The sequence below is a fragment of the Caretta caretta genome, chromosome 2 (genome assembly GCF_965140235.1).
Source record: "Caretta caretta isolate rCarCar2 chromosome 2, rCarCar1.hap1, whole genome shotgun sequence".
NCBI classification, from domain to species: Eukaryota; Metazoa; Chordata; order Testudines; family Cheloniidae; genus Caretta; species Caretta caretta.
Window position 1 is genome coordinate 210277756 of NC_134207.1, and position 13724 is coordinate 210291479.

Here is a 13724-nt window from a genome sequence, read left to right on the forward strand (position 1 = left end):
TTCTTCACTAAAGCTTTCTTGAATGCAGTTTCTCTTTTTTAAAATAAAGTGATGTTTTCAAAGTTTAAGTATGTGGCTGTGTATGTTGGTCAGATTACTATTGGAGCATAAAATAGAGGCTATAGGTATAAAGACTTGTTCATGACATGGAGTTTTCACTCCTTGACAAAGAAGCACAGAGCATCTTCGTGGATAGAGCATATGGGAAATGGATGATCTTGGCTGTACTCCTGGCTCTGCCAGTTGCGTTCTGGGTAACCAGCAAGTCATGTCACCTCTCTGTGCCCATTTTCCCAGCTGTAAAATGGGAAGAATGATATAGATTTGCTTTGTAAAATGCTTTGAGATATATATAATTAATAAGTAAACTGTGTGGATTCTCTTTTGTGAATAATATGCGGCTGCTAATACAGTGAGTCACCCACTCCCCCGTTAACATCTTTATTTAAACACACACAGCACAACTCTCTCCCTTTGTCAAAGCAGCAGTTGTAAAGTGGGGTTTATCAAGCACCAGAATAATTAGAGTAGTGGAGAACTGATGAGGGTACTGTCAGCTCTGAACACAAGGGACTAACTGGTACTTTCAGTTACAGTAACTTAAAATAACAAAAATAGCTTCCAGTTCAAGTCTGCCATCCAATGGTTTTAAAGGAACACTGCTAATAAATCTTGGTGAAGTGTTAGCTTGAGAGTGAGAAGAACTAACTTGAAGGAAGTTGACATGACTTGTTAATTAGCAAGATTTATTAGTATTCAGTGTTTCACTTTTTACTGTGGCAATTTGCTTTCTGAGACTCGCTGCTTTCCCCATAGGTCATGGGTATTCAAGTCTCATATAGCTTCTCTGGCACGTTATGAGCTTCAGTCATAATAGTATTTTATTCCTTAACCTAACAAACAGAATTGAAAGTAATTGCTCTATGCGTCCGCCTACTCCAGCTGAATAGAATGGAGGCAGGGGAAGTGAGGGGAAACTATTTTGCAAGAATGCAGCTATTGTTGCTAAAGTGTGTTATATACTGTATTCAGTGGTGAGCTGGAGCCGGTTTGCGTGAATCGGTTGTTAAATGTTGAAGCCGTTTTAGAACCGGTTGTTAACCCGCTGCCCTGCAGGGGGCGCTGAGGCTTTGATGGGCTCCGGCCGGGAAGTGATGTAATTCCTGCTCTGGCCACCGGGGGCGCTGCGCTGCGGGAGCCATGTGGGCTGATGCCTGGCCCTGAGCATGAGTCCTGTTGCTGCTCCCCTGGCCCTGGGGCTCCCGATGCTGCCTGGTGGGTCCCCGGCTGCTCTGCTGGGCCTGGGCTGCGTCCTGCTGCTCTCCCTGTGAGTACCCACCCCCCTGCCCAGCCAGCCCCTGCCTGCAGCCAGCCCCTGCCTCTAGCCACCCCCTACCTTGCCTCCAGACACCCCCTGGCCGCCGCCAGCCCCTGCTACCCCTCTGCTCTGCCTCCAGCCAGCCCCTGCCGCACCCCCTGCCCTACCTCCAGCCACCCCCGCACCCCCTGCCTGCAGCCAGCCCCCATCTCCAGCCACCCCTGCCCTACCTCCAGCCACCCCCGCACCCCCTGCCTGCAGCCAGCCCCTGCCACACCCCCTGCCCTGCCCGCAGCCAGCCCCTGTCTCCAGCCACCCCCGCACCCCCTGCGCGCAGCAGTCCCTGTCGCACGCACCCCCTGCCCTGCCCGCAGCGAGCCCCTGTCTCCAGCCATCCCTGCACTCTCTTCCCTGCCCGCACCAGCCCCTGCCGCACCCCCTGCCCTGCCCACAACAGCCCCTGCTGCACCTCCAGCCAGCCCTGCACCCCCCTGCCCTGCCTGCAGCCAGCCCCTACCCCCGCACCCTCTGCCTGCAGCTAGCCCCTGTCTCCAGCCACCCCCGCACCCCTGCCCTGCCTGCAGCCAGGCCCTGCCACACGCACCCCCTGCCCTGTCTCCAGCCAGTCCTGCACCCCTGCCTGCAGCCAGCCCCTGCTGCACCCCCTGCCCTGTATCCAGCCAGGCTGGATCCGCACGCATCCCCTGCCCTGTATCCAGCCAGGCTGGATCCGCACGCATCCCCTGCCCTGCCCGCAGTGAGCCCGTCTCCAGCCCCACCCTCACTCTCTCTCTACCCTGCCCGCACCAGCCCCTGCCGCACCCCCTGCCCTGCCCGCAGCCAGCCCCTGTCTCCAGCCAGCCCCACACCCCCTTGCCTCTAGCCAACCCTGCACCCTCCTGTCTCCAGCCAGCTCCGCATCCCCTGCCCTGCCCACAGCCAGCCCTGCACCCCCTGCCTCCAGCTAGCCCTGCCCCACGCCCCTGTCTGCAGCTGGCCCCACGTCCACTGGTGCCCTGCAGTTCCCAGGGCAGTAACCCTGCACACCTGCTTCAATGAGGGGGGCAGGGAGCAGCTGGGACCCACACGTGCACACCCTAGGGTGACCAGACAGCAAGTGTGAAAAATCAGGACAGGGGGTGGGGGGTAATAGGAGCCGATATAAGAAAAAGACCCCAAAACGAGACTGTCCCTATAAAATCGGGACATCTGGTCACCCTAGCACACCCCCACGGAGTGGCGGGGACCCACACATGTGAAATGGAGCTCATTTCTAGTTCAGGCCCATCTTTTTAAAAAAGAACTTTAGGCAGGGTTAACATACATCCGTATTTTCCCAGACAGGTCAGGCTTTTTGGTTCTTAAATCGCCGTCTGGGCGGAATTTTTAAAATTTAAAAATTCCTCCCGGGAAAATACGGATGTATTGTAACCCTCTTGGTACAAAAAATACATACTGGGGCACATCCCTTAAATCAGAACTTTTTATAGGGAACCGGTTGTTGAGATTTTGGCAGCTCATCACTGACTGTATTGTTGTGGAACCATAGTACATTAGGGTAATATTATAGCCACATGTATACTTCAGATACTGCCATGTTAAAACAGACCGGTATCAATCTAGTTTAGCATCCATTCTCCAGCACTGGCCTGACACCTGATGCATGAATGGACAGTATAAAAACCTTTATTATTGTATTTAAACTTATTTTAAAGGAAAGAAAATTCCTTCCAAAATCCAACAGTGAATTACCTTTTACCCTAAAGCATGAGGGTTCTTTCCTTCCTTCCTTCATTTTTTTTTTTTTTTTTTTTAGTTAACCTCCTAATTAAGGTGCTGTCTAGGCTAGACTTATTGATGTATACATATGTCTAGCCACTCTTTAAATCCCAGGGTAACATTTGCTTTAGGAATGCAAAGGCTACCCCTGCATGCAGCTGCCATCCAGCTGAAAGCTATCTGGTGCATCCATCTCCCCATCTAATCTCCTGCCTGTAAGCCTTGCATGAACAATAAAACAGAACAGAAGTAAGAAAACAGAGGTTAACACTGGACAAAGCATAAACGCCCAAGTGGCCTTGTAAATAACATGTAGTTAGTAGATAAAGAAATAGTAAGAAGAGTTAATGTGTGATAAACTTGCAGCTGCAGCTTTGCTTACTAGCATACTTTGTAGCTTGTGGACAGTTCATTATCTGTAGAGAGATTGGTACCAAAATTAGTAGACCAATCATAAAGTGACAGTAACCAATAGTATTAAGTAAAAGAGTGTATAAAAGCTAACTTATGATTATGTACATTGAAGGTGCGGTATACCCTGTACCCACCTGCTACACTTGAGCCTAATCAACTCAAGTGTAGTTTGATTGTATGCCAATAATGAAACCTCAGTGATAAGTCCAGAGTTGAGCTGATTTCTTGGATTCGAGAGAGCTGGATAAAGTATTATCCCAGAACTGGAGAGGTGTTCTGGCTAAGCCGAATGGAAAAGATCTCTGAGGAAATCATAACATTGCCGCTCTCACTTATTCAGACCTAAAATGAAGATGAAAAATGTGATGGCTTTAATTTGCACTTAATTATAAATTATTGTTCATGCTTTTTACCCCTTTGTGATAAAGTAGTAAGAAGAGTGGCTCGTTTTGGCCTTTCAAATATCTGAAGAACTGTATGAGCTGGGGACAGAGCTTCTGCCAGTGTCAATGGAGTTATGACAGTTCACACCAGCTGAGGATCTGACCACCTGACCTGTGATATATAAATGAATCATTTTGAATAATTTGCCTTTCCAAGCTGTGTAGTTCTAAGTATTTTTTCCAAAAGGCCATGCAAGCACATGTAATATATAACATTTTCCCAGATTAAGCTCAGTCTCAATATGCTAGTTCATATGGCCATCTCATGCGAAAAGCTTTGCTTTAGGAGCCAACACAGCATTTTACAGGAAGCAATGGAAAGCACATGTGACCCTAGCCGCTGCTGTCTTTTTATGCAAGCTATTGAAATCAGATTACCAGTGTAGTATTTTTTTACTTTACAACCCCCCCCCCCATTTTGTACTGCTATCTAATGGATTGAAACCAAAATAGCATCTAAAAACAAGTACTGTCCCAGTGCCTCTAACTACTGTTTTTTAATCTTTAAACAGATAGAGGATACATTGCTGGATAGTGTCCTATAAGGTAATTGTGCTCATTGCACTGGCAAAACAGGCTATGCCAAGATTAAAGATCTCTAAAATTATTGGTTGTACTCTCTTGAAAGTGCCTGTTCTTTTTTAAAAAAAAATTGCTTACACTAGCTAGCTTACTCATACGTGGATTGTAGGTGGTTGGTGGTTGTGTAAAAATGGATGAAGATAGCCTAGATAAGTTTTGTTGCACAGGAAGCAAAAACTCTGACAGCATTTAAAAACAAAGTTACCGATTTTTAGCTAAATTTTCTATTTTTAATGAAATTGTCAGAATTTCAATAGCTATCAGTTACACTGCATTTAATCCCGATAGTTTATTAAAGGTGACCTGTAATGGGGGAAAATGTCTGCTGTTCTTTTTGATGTATAAAATAGGCCTGAACTGTTTTATTAGGTAGCTTGATTTTATAATACATGGATTACCACGTCTTGACTGCTGTGTGTATTGAATAACTAGTGGAACAAAGACAGCACAATAAAGTGAAATCTAAGCTGCTGCGAAGGGAAAAAAATTAATCAGGCTGTTTAAAACTCTTTGGATATTTTTGTTAACATCTATTTAACTCAGTCCCGACAAACATTTAGGAGAAAAGTATTTTGTGATATTTTGAGGCTTTCAAACCTCTGCCCTTTCTGTTGAAGCTTGGAAAAGGTCCCACTCAGATTCTCCACGAAAATCTGCAGCCAAAAAAAAAAAAAAAAGAGGGTGGGGAGGGGGGGACGAGAGAGCTTGATATTCCTCAAGTTATAAGAACAAACAATGTTTGTCCTGGGAGTCAAGGGGGTGGCAAGGAAATCTTCAGATTCTCCTTCAAACACGATAAAGACACAAAAGAGGGCACATGCATTTTTTTCTCCTTTGCAGGTCACCTTTGCAGACCATGTTTCATTAGCATGCTGGTAAGGGCCTGATCCAAAGCCTACGAAATCAATGGGATTTGGCTCAGGCTCAACGAGAACAATCAATTTCAGGTATTAAAGCTCAATGCATGTATTAATTCAAATAGTTTATTCAAGGTTTTAATATGTTAAAGGTTGCTTTAAATTCTATTAATATAACTATCAGATGTGTGTACTTGATAAGATAATCATAGTGAAATTTTTAAAAGATATTGCATTACTTTAACCTTTTCTTATTGCATTCTAGTCGCCTCTGGAAGAAAATCCTATTATCAACATTAAATAAAAATGGATTATATAGATTTTTATTACTGTCCTTGAGTTAGCTCATAAAAGCAAAAGGTATTTCCTGCAATTATTAAAGATGTGTGTTTTTAATTAAAGTGCTGTTTATAATTTAAAATTGTGTTTAGATATGTCAGTTGTTCTGTTTAAATAGATTCTATACACTTCAGTCAAGCAAGAATTCTGTTCATTTGAAGAGGAACTTTGCTAGCATACGGGGTACAGATCAGACCTAATATTGGATACCCAGATATCTCAGTGATAGAGGTCGTATGGGAAACAAGGTAGATTATGAATAAGGCTACGTTTTAGTCACAAGTATTTTTAGTAAAAGTCAGGGACAGGTCACTGGCAGTAAACAAAAATTCATGGCCTGTGACTTGTCCATGACTCTTACTATATGCCCCTGACTAAAACTTGGGTGGGTGCTGGGGAGTGGCCCAGGACCCCTGCTTGTGCTGGAGGGGGTGGAGCCAGCAAACTCCCTACCTCGTTCTGTGCTCTCCACCTAACCCCCAGCAGCAGCAGACTTTGGGTGTGGGAGAGGGCTGGGGGTTGGGGCACTGGATGGGGTGAGGTGGGCTCTGGGTAGTGCTTACCTGGGGGATTCCCCAGAAGCGGCGACATCCCCCTCACTTAGCTCCTAGGTGGAGGTGTGGCCAGGCAGCTCTGCCCTCTGCCTCCGCCTAGAGCGCTGACTTCGCAGCTTCCATTGGCTGGGAACAGTGGCCAATGGGAGCTGCAGGTGCGGTGCCTGCAGGTGGAGGCAGCATGCAGAGCTGCCTGGCCATGCCCCCGCTTAGGAGCTGAGTGAGGGGGATGTCACTGCTTCCAGGGAGCCATCCATGGAAGCACTGCCCAGAGCCCGCCTCACCCCGTCCCATGCCCCAGCCTCCTGCCCCCTCCCACACCCAAACTCAGCTGCTGGGGTGGGGGTTGCGGTGACCCGAGACAGGGCTGGATTAAGGTTATGAGGGGCCTAAGTATGAATTACATATTGAAAAAAAAAGTATGAAGTCATCAAACATTTCTTTACATACATATTATTTATTTATATAAAATTAACAAGTTTATTCTACTCTTACTACACTCAATTCTTCAAACAGATACTTCTGAGTAAGAGGTAGCTTGAGGGATGCTACACTATCCTTCTCTTAGGCCTCCTTCCTCCTAGGTAGTGGAGTGCTCTTCTTCATGAGGGTGAACACTGCAACATTCCCCATCCCGCTTACCTCTTTCAACCTTGTGCTTCTGCCCTCAATCCTCCACATGGCACAGTGCAAAGCCAAGCCTGCAGGTGTTTTCCCCAAACTATGGACTCTGTCTACAGCACACCACATACCCTATCTCACTCTGACTGCAGCCAGCTTTTATTATGTAAAAGAAAACCACTCAGGTGTAAAATCCATGGAAGTAGAAGAAGTAGTAGTGGGAAAGTTACATTGGGTGGCAGTGTATTTTAGGCTGTCTTGCTCTGAAAGCTGCCTCCCAGTGTTGCACTGGCTGAGGACAATGAATTACTGTTTTCACACTGAACCCAAATATTATTTGTGGGATGATACCCCCATTTGTGTAGTTAATCTCCAATTATTCACCACATCAGGCCGTTCTATCACCAAGCTCTTCCACAATTAGAATAAAATCATAGGACTAGAAGGGACCTTGGGCGGTCATCTAGTCCGGTTCCCTGCACTCATGGCAGGACTAAGTATTATCTATTCTAGAATGTGTTAAGCATGAGTTCTGTGTGCCCCAGCCCCCTACACTTTGCATTTGTTTGTTTTAAGCTTTTTGTAAGAAAAAGATAACAGCTAGAAATGACACAGATCTTTAAATGGTTGCCCAGACATAATATTTAGCACTTCTGTCCTATGTTAGCTCTTCAAAATCACTGTACAAACATTAAACAAACAAGCTAAAGCCTTTCAGCTTTTGAATGACTAGGAGTTGACAAAACAGAGCTATTCCCTGTTGTGTTCTCTGCCCCCCTGAACAAAAAGACTTCAATGAAAATCTGCATCTTAAAAAGAACCATTAAGGATCTTTCAAAAGAACAGTCCAACCAAGGCTGCTGTTGTGACACCCTTGCTTGTTACATCAGGCCTGTTTGTTTGTTTAAAGCTGGTGTAGAAAGAAAGGAGAGCTTCCTGTTTCATTTGCATGTGTAAATCAAGCAGACCTTGTTTAATTTTTTTCCTTAAAGTGCTCAAAGTTTAGGGGAGGAAAGTGAAAGAGATTCTGCTTATACCAGATGTGAAAAAGCAGAAGGGACCAAAATCTATTTTTGTGCAAAAATCTGTTCTCCCTGAAGTCAATAAGGCTACACAGGTGTAACTGTCAGTCGAAATTGGCCTGTGTTCTCATTCCCTTCTTGAATCACATTCCATGCTTATCCAACATTTTCCATTTGGGAAAGAAGTGAGTTTGAGTTGGGGCAGAAAAATGAGGGATAACTTCAGGTTTATTTAGCTTTAAGTTTTTGGAATGAACCTCAAAAGAAATCAGGTGTGAGGTACTTTTATGATGGATTGAACTGCTAGAGAACCAGCAAATGGACAGAACCTGCCTTTAGCCTATTCAGCCACTCTTTCTATCATAGCCTGCTAAGAAGCGGCTTTAAAATCCTTGAGGGAGAAGGGAGAGAGCAACCTACAACACTGTTTATTGAGCTCCCTCCAGTGCTTTTGCAAACCCTTAAAAGTACAAAGATGCGTTCACCTGTGGAACTAGACTGAGCATAAGGAAAGAACTTGGTTGCCTGGGCATCCCAGTACAGAAAAAATACAACCAAGAAAAAAATTGGATTTCTTTGATTTTTAGTACAGTTCAATATAGTACTGAACACACTGCATCATAAATCTGAAATTTGTTCCTTATACATGGGAGAGGCAGTAGTTCTGGCTGGAGCTGGGTAGTGTGTGTGCAGGTTCTGTGCAAGCTTCCCACCCTACTGCTCTGGTACTGCCTCTCCCCGTCCCCGTCCTCCCCCATAGGCACTCGCCAGTTGTCCAGAAACGGGACCAGGCACACATAGAAGATGACAGGGATGGGCACTGGGACCCAGGAGCTGCCTGCCAGCCTCAGCCAAGGAGAGGGCAGAGGGAGCTTCTCTCCCTGACAGCTAAGCAGAGCTCCGGAGAAATCAGGGGTGGGGAGGAACTGGGGGACACACACAATGCCTGCTCAAACTACACCCACGGCTGACGCGAGTTCCCGTGGTAACCGGATTTTTAGTGTCTGGTCACCAGTGGTAACTGGATACCTGGCAGTGTGTTCCTGCAGTATGGGGGAGAGGCAGACGGGAGGGAGCGGAAGCAACAGGCTGCTGGCTGAGCTCCTTCCAAGCCACAGGCGGCTGCTTTGCCTTTCTGGCTGGCAGGAGCACTCCAGCAGGGCTGTGTGAGCAAGCTCGCTCCCCCCTCACCCAGCCCTGACCGAACCGCCTGCCTGACTAGTAGGGCCTAAAAAATAGGAGGGCTATAGCCTTATTAGCCTAATGGTTAATCCGGTGCCTGAGCTGCCCCCAGGCCAGGCACACCGGCAGGCTGCAGAAGTCATGGAAAGTCACAGAACCTGTGAATTCTGTGACAAACTCTCAGCCTAAATTATGAATAACAAACTCCTCATTTTAACAACATGCAGGGGGACTCCAGAATATTTGTAGTAACTGTAACTGCCGAACTATTTTTTTTTTTTTACATTGGCTAGATTTGAAGCTGATAGTGTCCTTTTAAAAATAACCAAATTCAAGCCATAGCAAAAATCATCCAGTAATGCCCATTCCTGTTGCACTTGAGATGTTGCAAATCTTTGAGGTTATTCTTTCACTCTTCCCTCTCCTCCTCCACACAATACCTTCCCTCCCAAAACTTCTTGTTCCATTTTCTAGTTACTGTGGGACTTTTTAGAAGTCCATCCCCTGACAAACTCAAAAAGCCTTTACCTAAAAACATTTTTAAAACAATGATGCAACTGGAGGGCAAATACTTTCAGGTAGCAATCAGTTCCCTGACTTAAAAATGCCTTATCACTGTCAGAGTGTTCTCTCTTTAGCATCATCTTGTTTGTTATTCACAGAGGCTAGAGAATGACAATTACAATAAGTGTGTGTTGAAATAATGAAACTGAATGTGCATTTTTAAATACAATTTTTGATTTTCAAGCGCTCCAATTCTATATCCTTATTATATCAAGGCACATGTAGGCCATAGTTGTGTAATATTTTGTGTGCAATTTTGAAATGTAGTCAACACATATAAAAGCAAATCAATTGCAGTGCTTTATTTACCCAGTTATTTTTAAAGTGCATTATGTCAATACACTATACCAAGAGTGGGATTGGTATAAACACTAACTAGGTTAATAGCAAAGTTGTCTTTAGGCCTACGGGATAGTCAAGGTTTGTCTGCACTTTTCTAGCTCATAGCAAAAACACAGCTGAAAATAAATGTGCTCTACTTAATCCTGTACAATCTATATACCAGCTGTTATAGCAATTTATTCTTCAGATCTAGAAGTTCCATTTGCTAGTCTTGTAAGCAAATAATTTACAACTAGGTATTCTAACAGAAAAATCTTTTAAAACACTGTAAAACAACATAAATATGTCATGCTTTCACTAGCAGAAGGGCAAATAATAATTTTAAAAGGTTTAATTTAAAAACAAAAATACTTAAATATCTTATGGATGTCAGTCTGGCCTCAGGTAAATCCTTTAACCCATCAGACTTGGGCATATCATTGTAAAGAGGTATGCAATCAGATCATGGTTTTCATCTTTGACCAGAAATTCCATTCACAATACCATACATTTACAATATTTAATAAGGTGTTGCATTTAAAGGTAAGTAAATTCTAGTGAGATATACCTTCACTGGAAGCAGCAGTTGAATTTTAAACAACTATTTGCATCTTCATGACTGAATCTGGAGGGTGGGGAGAGAGAAAGTTGAGTTTTGCATTAGAACACTTTGTGCAGGAATTTATTAGTTAATAATCAATTAGACAGCAGCTTTTCTCATAAGATCACTGTGAAATATTGCTGAGTACTGGCTTACCTCAGACAGGTGTTTCTCTCACTGGTTTCAGTGACTGTAAAGAATAGCTTCATTCTCTTAATGGATTTAAATGCAAACCGTGCTTAACTGTCAGCTTCATTTTTTATACCTAGCTAGTTTAATTTGGGCTCTCATATTTTATTAAATAGGCAGCCAAACATTCTGCTTATTTTTCCTCTTCCCTGATCGCATCAGTAACTTTTTATTAGGCATTTCACAGTACCTCTTTTTCAAAAGTGTGCAATAGCAAATGTGACTATCAGCATCCAGTGGGCACCAAACACAATTTCATAAGCAAAAATATTTAACACGGAGTTAAGGTTGTAGTAACTCAGCACTGTCTGTGCTCCTCGTACCCTTTCAGAATGTGATAATTCCCAAAACATCTCGAAAAACCAAGAAATGCAGCACTAAGGTCCTCTTATAAGACATGTAGCATTACATGAAAAAAACAAGAAATGCATCATTAAGTTGACATTTCCCACACAACACGAGCTCTGCCCATTTTGATCCCTACCTAAGAAGTCTCTGGGGAGATCACAGCACCTCAGCCATCACTTAGCCATTTTGAGAAGTGTGATCTCTGCAAACCAGCAACACGTATTCCACAGCTCATGGTGCAGCAGACTGACAGAGCCAGAAGAGTACCCAGAAGTCACCTACTACAGAAGAGGCCCAACAAAGAAAGTAACAGAATGCCACTAGCCGTCACCTTCAGCCCCCAACTAAAACCTCTCCAGCGCATCATCAAGGATCTACAACCTATCCTGAAGGACGATCCCTCACTCTCACAGATCTTGGGAGACAGGCTTAGAGACAGCCTCCCAACCTGAAGCAAATACTCACCAGCAACCACACACCACACAACAGAACCACTAACCCAGGAACCTGTCCTTGCAACAAAGCCCGTTGCCAACTGTGTCCACATATCTATTCAGGGGACATCATCATAGAACCTAATCACATCAGCCACACTATCAGAGGCTTGTTCACCTGCACATCTACCAATGTCATATATGCCATCATGTGCCAGTAATGCCCCTCTGCCATGTACATTGGCCAAACCGGACAGTATCTAGGTAAAAGAATAAATAGACACAAATCAGACGTCAAGAATTATAACATTCAAAAACCAGTCGGAGAACACTTCAATCTCCCTGGTCACTCAATTACAGACCTAAAATTGTCAAAACTACAGCAAAAAAACTGCTGAATTGGAATTAATTTGCAAACTGGACACCATTAAATGAGGCTTGAATAAAGACTGGGAGTGGATGCGTCATTACACAAAGTAAAACTATTTCCCCATGCTTATTTTTTTCCCCTGCTGTTACTCACACCCTCTTGTCAACTGTTGGAAATGGGCCATCCTGATTATCACTACAAAAGATCGTTTTTTTTGTTTTTTTCCTCCTGCTGATAATAGCTCACCTTAACTGATCACTCTCATTATAGTGGGTATGGCAACACCCATTTTTTCATGTTCTCTGTGTCTGTATGTGTGTATATATATATATATATATATCTTCCTACTGTATTTTCCACTGAATGCATCTGATGAAGTGGGTTTTAGCCCATGAAAGCTTATGCTCAAATAAATTTGTTAGTCTCTAAGGTGCCACAAGTACTCCTCATTCTTTTTGCACGATACTTGTCACTCATTGCAAAGTCAGTTTGCTTTCCTTAAAAACAGAGAGAAAAAATAACCAAATAAAGTTAAGTAAACGTAGCTACTCCCCAGACTAATATATCACTAAAAGGGATAGAGCTTTAAGTTATAAATATGAAATAATACCTACAGAATGGCTGCAAAGTTCTGTCTCTGACCCTCTTCTTTGGGCAAAGCTGCCTCATAATGAATCCTCATGGTATTTGTTTCGCAGGCAGTTGCAGCCACAGTTTCTGGTTAGTCCAGCTCCCTTTCTCCTTAGTATGTGACGGTCTTTTTTTGAATCCACACCTACCACTCTTTCTTATGGGCTAGTTTAGACCAGTTTCTAAAATACGTTTGTACCATTATCTCACACCAGTTCAAATCTGTTTGGAAGGTGGCTCATCATTCTCTCTCCTGTCCTCAGGGCTGTTATCTCAATAACAAACTGTGCAGCCGCTTGTCTGTCTGGCATGCGAGGTATAACAGTAGCCATATATGGGAAGATGTAACTGCTGGACGAAGTAGATATTTTTACATTAGGCACTCCCTGTTTTTTCCAGTTTGCACAACCTTACCAGCACAAGTTATTCCTACAGAACACTCTTTACAACTCAAATGTCTTACTAGGTCAGTTTCTCATTGTTATCCTAATCAATGAGATCAAAGACAGGCACTAAAGGATAAGAAAAAACACCCCATTGTAAAGCAGTATATTATACAGCTTATAATACAGTGTTAGAACTTGAGTCTTGATAGAGATAGAAAGCAACTCTTCCCCTTTCCTCTAATTTACAGCTATCTCTTCACCTCCCCCATGATCAATTTAAAATATCTGCCTAAATTTAGATGATTAGCTATTCAGACTAGGCTTTCTCTTATTTGTCTGAAAAGTGTGTGTGCCATCGGGGTGCTGGAACTAGGGATGATGCGGGTATGGCAGCACTCCCGGGCTTGAAGTTGTTTCCATCATATTCAGGGTTTACAGTTTTGTTCAATGACTTTCAGTGCCCCGCACTATAAAAATTGTTCGAACGCCACTGTGTGCTGCACTATAAATAACAATTCTTTGCCACACACCCCCAGCAAGCTAAATGAGAGGTGTGTATTACACTCCAGCTTGGTGCGTCTAGTTTGTGACTTTATAGGCGTGTGACACAAGCCTCCCAGCAGCTTTTAGTTAGATTATACACAAGCGGAGGTGATAAGATACAGTGGGCAAGTCTCTTGGCTGGGAAGCTCATTCTTTGAATTCAAATGGGTGAGTGAAAACAGAGGGAAGCAGCTGCTGCACATGTGGCACTCTCTTGTGCATACCCT

The 13724-nt window shown here is 43.9% G+C and overlaps 1 long non-coding RNA gene and 1 other non-coding gene across 2 annotated transcripts; both read right to left on the reverse strand.

Annotated features, from left to right (window-relative positions):
• Nucleotides 1-2988: 2988 nt before the first annotated feature.
• LOC125631522 (uncharacterized) lies at nucleotides 2989-12864 on the reverse strand. Its single transcript, XR_007354974.2, has 3 exons — nucleotides 12553-12864; nucleotides 10565-10621; nucleotides 2989-3853 (listed from the first exon to the last, which is right to left on the reverse strand). It is a non-coding gene; the product is annotated as an uncharacterized LOC125631522 (long non-coding RNA).
• LOC125633121 (small nucleolar RNA SNORD93) lies at nucleotides 10393-10481 on the reverse strand. Its single transcript, XR_007355508.1, has one exon. It is a non-coding gene; the product is annotated as a small nucleolar RNA SNORD93 (small nucleolar RNA).
• Nucleotides 12865-13724: the final 860 nt, after the last annotated feature.